The following is a 9968-nucleotide window of genomic DNA, read 5'->3' on the forward strand; positions in this document are numbered from 1 at the left end:
AAGAAGTTGGTTGTGACTGGAGGACTCTGAAATAGGGGGAAAATCTCTTGTTTCTTAGGGAACTGTCCACTTGGGTCTAAACCTGGGCTTTTAGGCTGGTGTTGCTTAGTGTGACAAGTAAGCATGGGTTGTTCTTGTGGACAACTACAACAGTTTGGGTCTGTCTTATTCAGAAGCTGGACCATTGCAGCCAGACCAAAAGATGACACAGCTGTGAAAATGAAGAGTCAGGCTGTGGAGCAGTCTGCTTTTGGCAGTCATGGTGCACATGTGTTGTGGTTTTTAGGGTGCGAAGCAAGAACTTTTCATAATTCCTTTGCACCAAGTAACAATGCAGACAGACAGGGAGATGATAGTGCAGTAGGTAAAACCTTCCTGAGAAACAGCACTACGATAATTAGCCCTGGCTAGAAAGCATGGCTTCTGCGCTCATGATTTTATTTTCCTCTTTAATTTGTATTTGGTGGAATTGGTCCAGTCACCTGCAATGTGTCAGCATTTCCTAGAAATCTTGAGGAGACTTTGCTTGATGTGCTGAAACAAGATGCTCTGGCAAAGCAAGAGACCAAGATAGGTCTCTTTGTGCTGCAGGTACTCAGCGAAATGGGCTCTCCTGGCAGTTCCACTGCTCTTAACAGCCACATGGACTATGGTTTGTCTGATTTCTTATTTCAAGAGGACTTCCTCCTGAAGTCCTTCCTGCTGCAGTCTCTCAGAAAATTAGCTTTACAGCATTGTAGCCTAGTCAGGCTTTGATCATCACTTGTTTACTGCCAGCAAAAACCTTGAGTTATTAAACCGCAGCTTAGGCAAACCCACGTTGCAGGCATTAAAAGGCCTCTACTGCCTAATTGTTGTATCTTCCTTCTGCGATAAAATTGGCCCTCATGCTTTTCAAGCTCACTGTGTATGATTAATAAAACTTATTAGGCCAGAGAGAATAATGTGGCTAGTGGGGATGATTGTAAGAAAGGCTGGGACATGAATAATGTTTCTAGGCAGAATATAATAATTGAACAAGCTCAGTTAATTTTCTGTTCATCTTTTGTATGAGTTATAATATTGGCACGTGGTAGGTAGTTTCAGATAGAGTATGCTTCTTTTTTAACTATCTGCAATTCACTGGAGCTTTTGACCACAGGAGTATGTATTACACCCAAGCTGCCAACAGGTGATAACTATTCTAGTGGGCCTGTCAGTTCTGCTAATAGCATCGTCTTTGAAAGAAGAAGATAGGATTAGCCAAGCAGTGGGCCCATGTGTGTGCTGAGAAAGGCAGCCCTTGGTGCTTGGGATAAGACATAGTGATCTGCGAGTTGAATGATTTTGTATGGAAGCAGAGAGAAAAATGGGAGAGCCTGCAGAAGGGGGTTTACAGAGAGGAACGGTAAGACTAAAAGACCGAACATGATGTTGGGTTGCTGCAGCTTAATAATGAGATTAATTACTCTTTCCATTCACACTGTCACTGGGTATTTTAACTGCTGATTGTGGCTGGTGAAAGACAGGCTTTTGTCATATGGGAAACTCTATGCACTCTTCTCTCAGGATGGAATGCTAGGCAAGGGCTTTGATGGTTTCCTCCCTGCCTGCCATCACTAAAGAATGATGTGTTGTCATGCTTCTTGGTCTTAGGAGCTGCACACCAAAGGGCTAAAAGCCATGAGAGACACACCTCAGGGGAGTGAGGGGAAGTAGGGAAAAGCCTGGCACTGCCTCAGTGGCTCACCAGGGATTTAACTCCTCTGTCAGAAAGGCTTGAGTTGGGCTTGCAGCCAGGTCCACCTCTGCCAACTCCCTCCCTGCCAGAAGCAGGGACCAGTGTGGAGCAGAGCTCAGCTGCTGGGCCAGTGCCACAGGTGGGTGCCCGAGCCCTCCCCATGCTGCCCAAGAGCTGCCTGCAGGGGCTAGTACTGCTAGCTCCTGCCCCAGCTGGGGTCTGCGGGGGTCTCCTGGGCTAGCTGCTGAGAAAGTGCCCATTTCCTGCCTGGATTTAATTTTGCAATTGATCTGTTCAGTATTTTGGGAACAGGAAGAAAATAAAATATTTTCTGTCATGCTGATTTCATAATGGGTTAGGCATGTTGGTGTAATCCAAAGAATAACCCAAGTTGTGTATTTTGTCTCTTGTAGGAATTCGGCCTGGAAAATAACCAACTTGAGGATGTTTTTATACTTACTCATGCTTTTTTCCTTAGTTTCAAGAACACTTTTGGTGAGCTCATAGTGATTTTATTTGCACTGAAACCAAATTTAAGGAAGGCAAACGTTTTAGACTGCAAACCTTCACATATTCTTCTGTGGCCTTGTAAAACGGCTAGGAAAATGCTGACTGTTTATTAAACAATCATTGTGAGAGAGTTAGTAAAAGGAGATGGGTGTTTCTGCGAGCTGTTTGCACATTCTGACCAAAAAATCAATTGTAAAAAATAAAAGGCCAAGAGTGTAAACTGCTGTTCCAGGACTGTTGCAACAGCTCTGCCTTGACACTGCTGTTTCAGACTGACTCTCTAGTCAAATGCACAGTTGACTGAAAGTCACTTGTGCTTTTTAGTACTAGATGTGACTATAGATGAAAACACACCTGTTTATTGTGTGGACTTTCACTCATAATGTTTGTAGGGCACTCTAGGTAATAGTGATGATATCTGCTTTCTGATGAGTCTGTAAGTGATTTATCTTCTGGCAATAGCAGGTGTTGCAATGCTGTCAAACAGCTCTATTTTCTTTCTGTTCACTAAATATGGAATAAAAAAATAGTTGACAAAAAGTTATGTTTAGAACCCATAAATTGGACCGTAACTTCAGATTATGAAGATTTGTTTAAAATCCCAATTTTTAAACACCAGGACTGAAATGAAGACGATAAATAATTTTCCTGCAGACTTTGGAAAATGGGGCAAATGTCCTAAGGGTATTTATTAGTTCAGCAAAAACCTTGGTTTCCTAAGTTGTTATTTCTTTCAGCTGTGTTTTTCGGTCTAGCCTTCTTGGGATCATTTGTCATAACTTTTATTTTCTGATGAGAAAATAATACTTTTTTGGGTTCTCTTGTAGTAAATGTAGCAGCTATGGAATATTGTCCTGCTTGATGTCTTTGTCACTTGGGTCTTTTCTGTTTTTGTGAAGTCTTTTTTGTTAATGTTAGCGTGTCCTCAGCTATTTAACTTGGTGTCCACAATCTGTATGCGACTTTTCATGTGCTGGAGGCAGCAAAGAGCTCATGATGTAACCAAGCAGGACTTCTGCTACATTTCCTGTCACTTCTCTGTCCTGGAATAGTTTGTGTTTGTTCTCTTAATGGTGCTTCTTTAAACAATTACCCACTTTTCTCTTTGTTTCCTTAAGGTTGTCTCCTCAGTGCTCTCATGCAGTAGCTTTGTCAGTTTATTGATTTCTATCTTCAATAAGTACTTTATTATTCAGTTCTCTTTTTGGCATCAAATACAGTTACATGCTCCATTCAGTTGCTTTAGTAGGTGCTAGATTCTCTGATTTTTTTTCTTTATAAGACTTTTTTTTGGGTGGGTTGAGGAGGGGAACAATAGGTTTCAAATTGTGACTTGATTTGGAATTTTATAGTGCTTTCACTGAACTTATTCTTAGAGACATACTTACTCCAGGTCTCTTTGATTTATTTATTTTTTTGTCCAATACATGATAGAAAATTAGCTGCTCTTGACTATAAACCACTTCTGTGCTTCAGCTTCTGCAAATCCAAGCTCACTTGCCAAATCCAAAAGTGTAATTGCAGCATCTTATTTGTCCTTGGGTGAAATCTGTCTTGCATTATTACACAAAAACATCATGGCCAATTTATTTTTTTCCTCCATAATTTGGATGCTGCCTTGTACCACTTAGAGCAGCAACAGGCATCCAGGTCACTGAAACTAAGCAGGTATTTATCAGTCAGGCTCTTCAGAGAGTCTTGGTTATCAGCGATTTTACATATTTCAGACACAATAACAAAATATCTCTGGTATCATGTTATGCTCTCTCTGAATGTGACTATGCCTGACTTGCACATTGTTAATAACCTTGAATATAACCAAGAAATTGTGGACTGAGCTCCACTGTAGAAAGTAGATGTTATTTCACCTGATTAATCATATAAGCAATAATATTTTCAGAGAAAGAGGAGAACCACAGATACCTTGTACATTTGCTAAAGTAAAACTTTCCCCCCAAGAAGAGTTGAAACAAACAGAATAAGGAGGCTTTTTGCTCCACTTCCTCCAGATTCTGTCTCTTGTCATTTTCAAGCTATCACTACATCTGCTGCTGGGTTTCCCGTGCATTTTCTAGTGGTTTTGACTATATCGTCAAGTCAATTTGCACACAGTACCCAGAGAAGCCTCATGGAATTCCTTGTTCAGGCTGGGCCCCTGACCCCATTCCCCATCCCCCTGCACTGCTGGGAGTGGGGAGGAGGAAAATCTTGGAAGAAAAGGGGGTGGGGGATGGTGTTTTAAACTTTGTTTTTATTTCTCACTATCCTACTCTGTTATTAATCGGCAATACATTAAATTAATTTCCTCAAGTCAAGTCTGTTTCGCCCTTGACACTAACTGGTGAGTGATCTTCCTGTCCTTATCTCAACCCACAGGCTTTTTCATCCTATTTTCTCCCCTTGTCCTGCTGAGGAGTGAGAGAGCATCTGGGCTGGCACCTGGTGGCCAGCCAAGGTCAACCCACCATGGGAGGCTTATTCACTAACGGAGCTGTAATACGAAATAAGAGGCTATAAACATAGGCTTTACACTCTTAAGGCATTTTATGCTGATGTTACATCTCTAGATCTTCAGACTTTATTCTTATCACTCTGTACTGAGCTCTGGAAACTGTATTTCCACTCATTCTGTTCTCTCAGTTGAGAATAAATACTGCTCAGCAAGCAAAGGGAAGTGCTTTTTGGATTGATTTTTGTCTGACTGTTGCCACAGTCCAACAGTTTATATGCTAGTGTAGTGTTTGTATCTAGCTGTGCATGTATTTTGGACTTCCATTAGTGTGTGTGAAAGAGAAACCATAGACAAAACCCCTGAAATCTTTTCTATATATCATCTCTGAAGTATACAACCCCCTCTCCTGCACAAAACAAGCGGCCACATGCAGAACAATATGCTTAGTACATAAGTGTCTTGCTTGTACTCACTTCATCTCTTGCCTGAGAGAGGAGTTGTAGTGTGGAAAAAAAGACAAGTGAGCCAGCTACTGAAAAGCTCTGGCCTGGCTGCTTGCCTTTATCTTCAAGTCGCTTGAAATATTCCAATGAGGAAGATTAGAATCAAACAACAGCAGTTAGTGTATTGTTAGGACTGCTTCCTTAATGATGCAAGTTAGTGCCTGCAGAGCTATGATACATGAGCCTGCCTCCAGGTCTGAATCTCTACCAGCTGCAGTTACTATCACCTTCTTTATAATTTTCATTCTTGTGTAATCAACAGTGGTCACCTAATTCATGATGCGATATATAGAAAAAATAAAACCATACACATATATGCAAACATCTTGATGCATATGTACATTCCTCTGTGTGTGTGAAGCTGTGAATATATACAGAAAAAAAAATAGTTTTTTCCTTGAGAAATTAATTTCTTAGTAATTTTCTATCAACAGAACATCTCATTATATATAAATGTTGTGAAAGACCTTACTAGACAGATAGACACATGAGGGTAAAATTAAAAGTTGCTGTGGAAACCGTAACCTGAAATGAGTTTTTTTTTTTCTCACTCAGAATGCCAGTCTTTGTCTTCTGTTAGAATACTGTTTGCATATCATTTCTTTCTTTAGGAAAAAGAGCCTGAATTGCTGATACACAAATGGAAATCCCATCTGACTGTGACTGTAAAGCGCATCTCAGACTAATGGAAAATCTTTTTTCCTTTTCTGTGTTTTAAGCCCCTCTCTTGTCTTGGTATCAGTCTGGTGTAAAGTGTAAAAAAAAAATTAATCCCTGGTGGTCATTATTGCCCATCTGTGACCAGCTGCAGTGGCTTTTTGGAACTGTTGATATTATTGCCATCACTGGAATTAATTCTGATGTAGGAAACAGTTTGGGGTAGGGTATAGAGGAGGGGAGAAGAAAGACTAATGAAGATGGTAAGGCATGGAGGAAATGTTTTGCTAAACACAAAACATTCTTTAGCTCTCAGCTGCAGCTGTCATCATCCCTCTGTAGCATGTTCTTAGAAAATCACATCTCAAATATGGCTTGTCAAATAAGCAAAAAGTGACTTGAGCTCTGTATGTACCAATCACTTTGGTACAGAGAGGCTTGATCACACTAAAGCTGGCATCCGTGTTCTATCCTAGAGATTCCTCTGTAGCTGCTATTTTCTGTAGTCATCTGTTGGCAAATGCATTCCCATAGTGTTAGCCTGGGTCAGGAATGTGCTTTTGAAAAGGAACTTCTGATGGTCCGTGCTTACTATGCTAGGTTCATATTGTCAAGCAGCCTTGGAGCACAGAAAACACTGTATCTTTTCTGACGGAGTTAAAGCAGAATGTGTACCCTGGGGGTACACCTAACGCTCTCCAGCTGCTGACGGGCATTCAGTTCACAGGATCAGACTGTGATTAGCCCAAAATAAAATCCCCCCAAACCCATGCTGTGCTGTGTCAAACCACTCCTGCTGAGCTACACAGCTGATGAGATAAACATAGCTTTTGTTAAACAAGCTCTTCCTGCAGTGTGATTTTTTTTTTTTTTAATCTGTTTCATATGCAAGAAATAACTTGAGTATCAGCTCCAAGAAGGCACTGAAAATGCCGATTTGCAGTGCTTGTGTACTGAAGATCTCTCAATGATTACACAAACGATGTGCATGGAAAAGATGGGGCCAAATATCGAATGTGCTCCTCTTATGTGCCTTTCTGTCTAGCAAAAAGCATTACAGACTGATTCTTATGGTGACCTGCTAACCCTGGATTGCTCGGCAGGAAAACATAGGAGCCATGCCTGCATGCAGGCACTGCTACCAGCTAAGCCTCATATTTTCTTCACAAACGCTGAAATACCACAGAGAATGATGTAATGCCAATCTGTACAATTATTTGCAAATGCATGAGTCCCATTTGACTTATTCAGTAGTTATATATTAAAAAAATAAACTGGCACAGAATTTCTACTGTTATCACACAACAGCTTGCATTTAAAAGCCATTGTGCCGAAGTGCAAATTGAGAATTAGCATATTTGGGGGAAAAAAAAAAAAAAGGCAAAAAGCCAAAGGCTTAGAATACATCTACTAGATACAATGACAAGGCCAGTCCCAGCTCTGGTGTTCACACTCAGCAAACATTTTATATACAGACACTAGCTGATGGGCAGGCAATTTTTCTGCCCTTCCGGTTTTAGTGCCATCAATGTAGAGCTCAGCCCTGGTAGAATTTAATTGAATTTGCTCTGAACCAATACTTGAATGCTTCTATGCTGCCTTATAATTTGAATAAGGAGTTGGCTGTGAAACAAGCTAGCTCAGCCATTGTGGAATCCATCTTTCTCTTAGGAATATAGGAGAAGTGACATCCTGGAGATGGCTCTGGACTGTTCTAACTTTGTACAATACTTTACAGTGTGATTCAGAATTACAATACTAGACAAGGACATTTTTATTTCAAAGATAAATATTAGGTGATTCTTTACAAGTTTCACCTCAATTTGTTAAGAAGGATTAGAGACAGTTTCTCTCTGCCAGCATGGTTGGCCTGTGTTAAATGAGCTGTACATCCCCAGTGGATTAGTGTCTGTGTGATAGAAAACCGGTTATATGTTGGCATCTTTGTGATGGGTCTTTGCAGAGGCAGATAGTGAATGGGTATGGAGGAATTTACTGCATTGGCCTGCTGTGTAGCTAGTGCTAGACTGAGGAAACCCCCCTGACCTTGTGATCTCAGCAATACGTAGGGCAGTTTTCTGTCCAAAGGGCTCTTGCTCAATCCCCTTTTCATGAGCAACATATTTTTGTTGTGATAAGAAATGTTTTTTATTTGTTGCAGTGTAACCGCCAATAAATGGAGAGGTACATGTATGTTATCTGTCATCTGAAGCATGAACAAACAACCCCTGCCCCGGTGTCTTGATAAGAGTGGCAGAGAGTTACCATCCTGAGGTACTGTTTCGGCTTTGCTCACTTTGCTTTCATCTGACAGGAGTAATCCATCTGTAGCTTAGTGGGGTTTTTCTGGCTACATTTCATACCGTCTGCTTTAGTTGCAGTTTGTGGTTTACAGAGGGTGCTTGGGATTGTGTGTACTAAGTAGGCTAGATCCTCATAGCTGAGCATTCACACGTAGCTACTTGCTTTTGATCACAATTTATTGCTGAGTTACTTAGGAAGATATTGTTGCATGGTAAGAAAAAAAACCCAACATCCACACTGGAATAGAGAAAATATAAAGTCTAGGAATAATTTAGGTTGGAAAGGACTTCTGGAAGTCACCTGGGCCAAATCCCTGCTCAAAGCAGGGCTAACTTCAATGCTGTACCCCCTCCTGAAGCAGCTGAGAAAAAACGTAGAAAAATACAGCTATCATGCACATTGAAAACCTTGCATAGCTTTTTACAGTAAAGGATGTAGGACATTGTGAGACGGGGGTTGCATTGGAATAATCTTTTAATAACCATTGATAGACCTGCCCTGCATGATGACTCCAATCTCTTAACCTAATTTTTTGTTTTAATCTCCAAAATAAACTGCAAAGAATTCCACTAATTTAATTATGTTCTGTGAAAAAATATTTATGCTGGTGGTTGAAACCCACTTCTTGATAATTTACATACGTGCCTCCTGAAGAAGCTAAGTGGCCTGAAATGAAATTAAGTAATAAAAAGGCAAATGGAGTGGGGTGGGATGTCCTCTGCTATGGCTATTTTTGTTTTCTTAAAATGATGCCCCAGTTCAGCTGGGTGAGCAATGGAGGAAATGAAGAGGCTTCCAGAGATATTAAAGACTGGAGACAGAAGGTGTAGGGGACATACACTGGAAGGTTTTTATGTATGAAGTGTCTCAACTATGAATAGTGGGACAGAAACCCTGTGGGACAGGCATGCAGGTAGGGGCAGTATGGTAAAATGCCAATGAAGTGATGATATGGTGAAGAAGAGGCTACATAGACCTTCATCACAGCACCTGGAAGTTAGGAGCTGAGAGGAGGAGGGATTACTGTGGTGCAGCTGAAGGCTTGTTCTTTTGCAAGAAGGAACCAATCAACAAGTAGCAAGAGAAGCAGAAATGGTAAAGGTGAGCAAAGCAGCTTGCTCCTCAGAAAGAGAGGCAAAAGTCAGAATACTGTTAGTAGCTCGAGGCTTCAAGAGAGAAAACATCAACAGGGAGAGCTATTAAATCCGAAGGAAAAAATAAAACTAAACAAAATAGTATGCTGGTCAAGCTAGTTGTACAACCAGGAAACACTGGGCCATTTGGTGAGGTTGTCGATGCCATCAGTGTCAACAGAGCTGGTGACAGAGGGCACCCCAGCAGCACTGTGGATCTGCCTCAGGGAGGTGTGGGGGATGCTGCTGCCCCTTCTGCCTGCCTCTCTGTGGTCAGCAAAGGCCCTCGGATGCCTTATCAGGGTCATGAGCACAGTAGTGCGTAGCCTAACAGCTCAAAAATATCCTTGCTGTCTTTTATGTGTAGTAGCTGATAAATAATTGCTTTGCACTTCACAGTTTTGTACATGCTACTTTTTTTGCCTGGGTAAAGGTGCCCAAACAAACTGATCCAAAGTAGAGGCTGTAACAACACGTGTCCAGGATGGAGGACAATAGGGAGAAGACCCCAGAGACTCCCACTCGTCCCCAAAAGGGCACATCTAGGAGCATGAACAACCCTTTTTGAGGGAAAATTGGTTAGTTTGTCACTAGTGAGTGGGAGGATCATGAATTGTAGCCCTGAGGAAGGACCTGGGACAGGGTGTTGAGGTTGAAAAAGATCCTGAAGGTCAGAGGAAGGATCAGCA

The sequence above is a fragment of the Athene cunicularia genome (assembly GCF_003259725.1).
Source record: "Athene cunicularia isolate RWA chromosome 1 unlocalized genomic scaffold, athCun1 chr1_part3, whole genome shotgun sequence".
Lineage (NCBI taxonomy): Eukaryota > Metazoa > Chordata > Aves > Strigiformes > Strigidae > Athene > Athene cunicularia.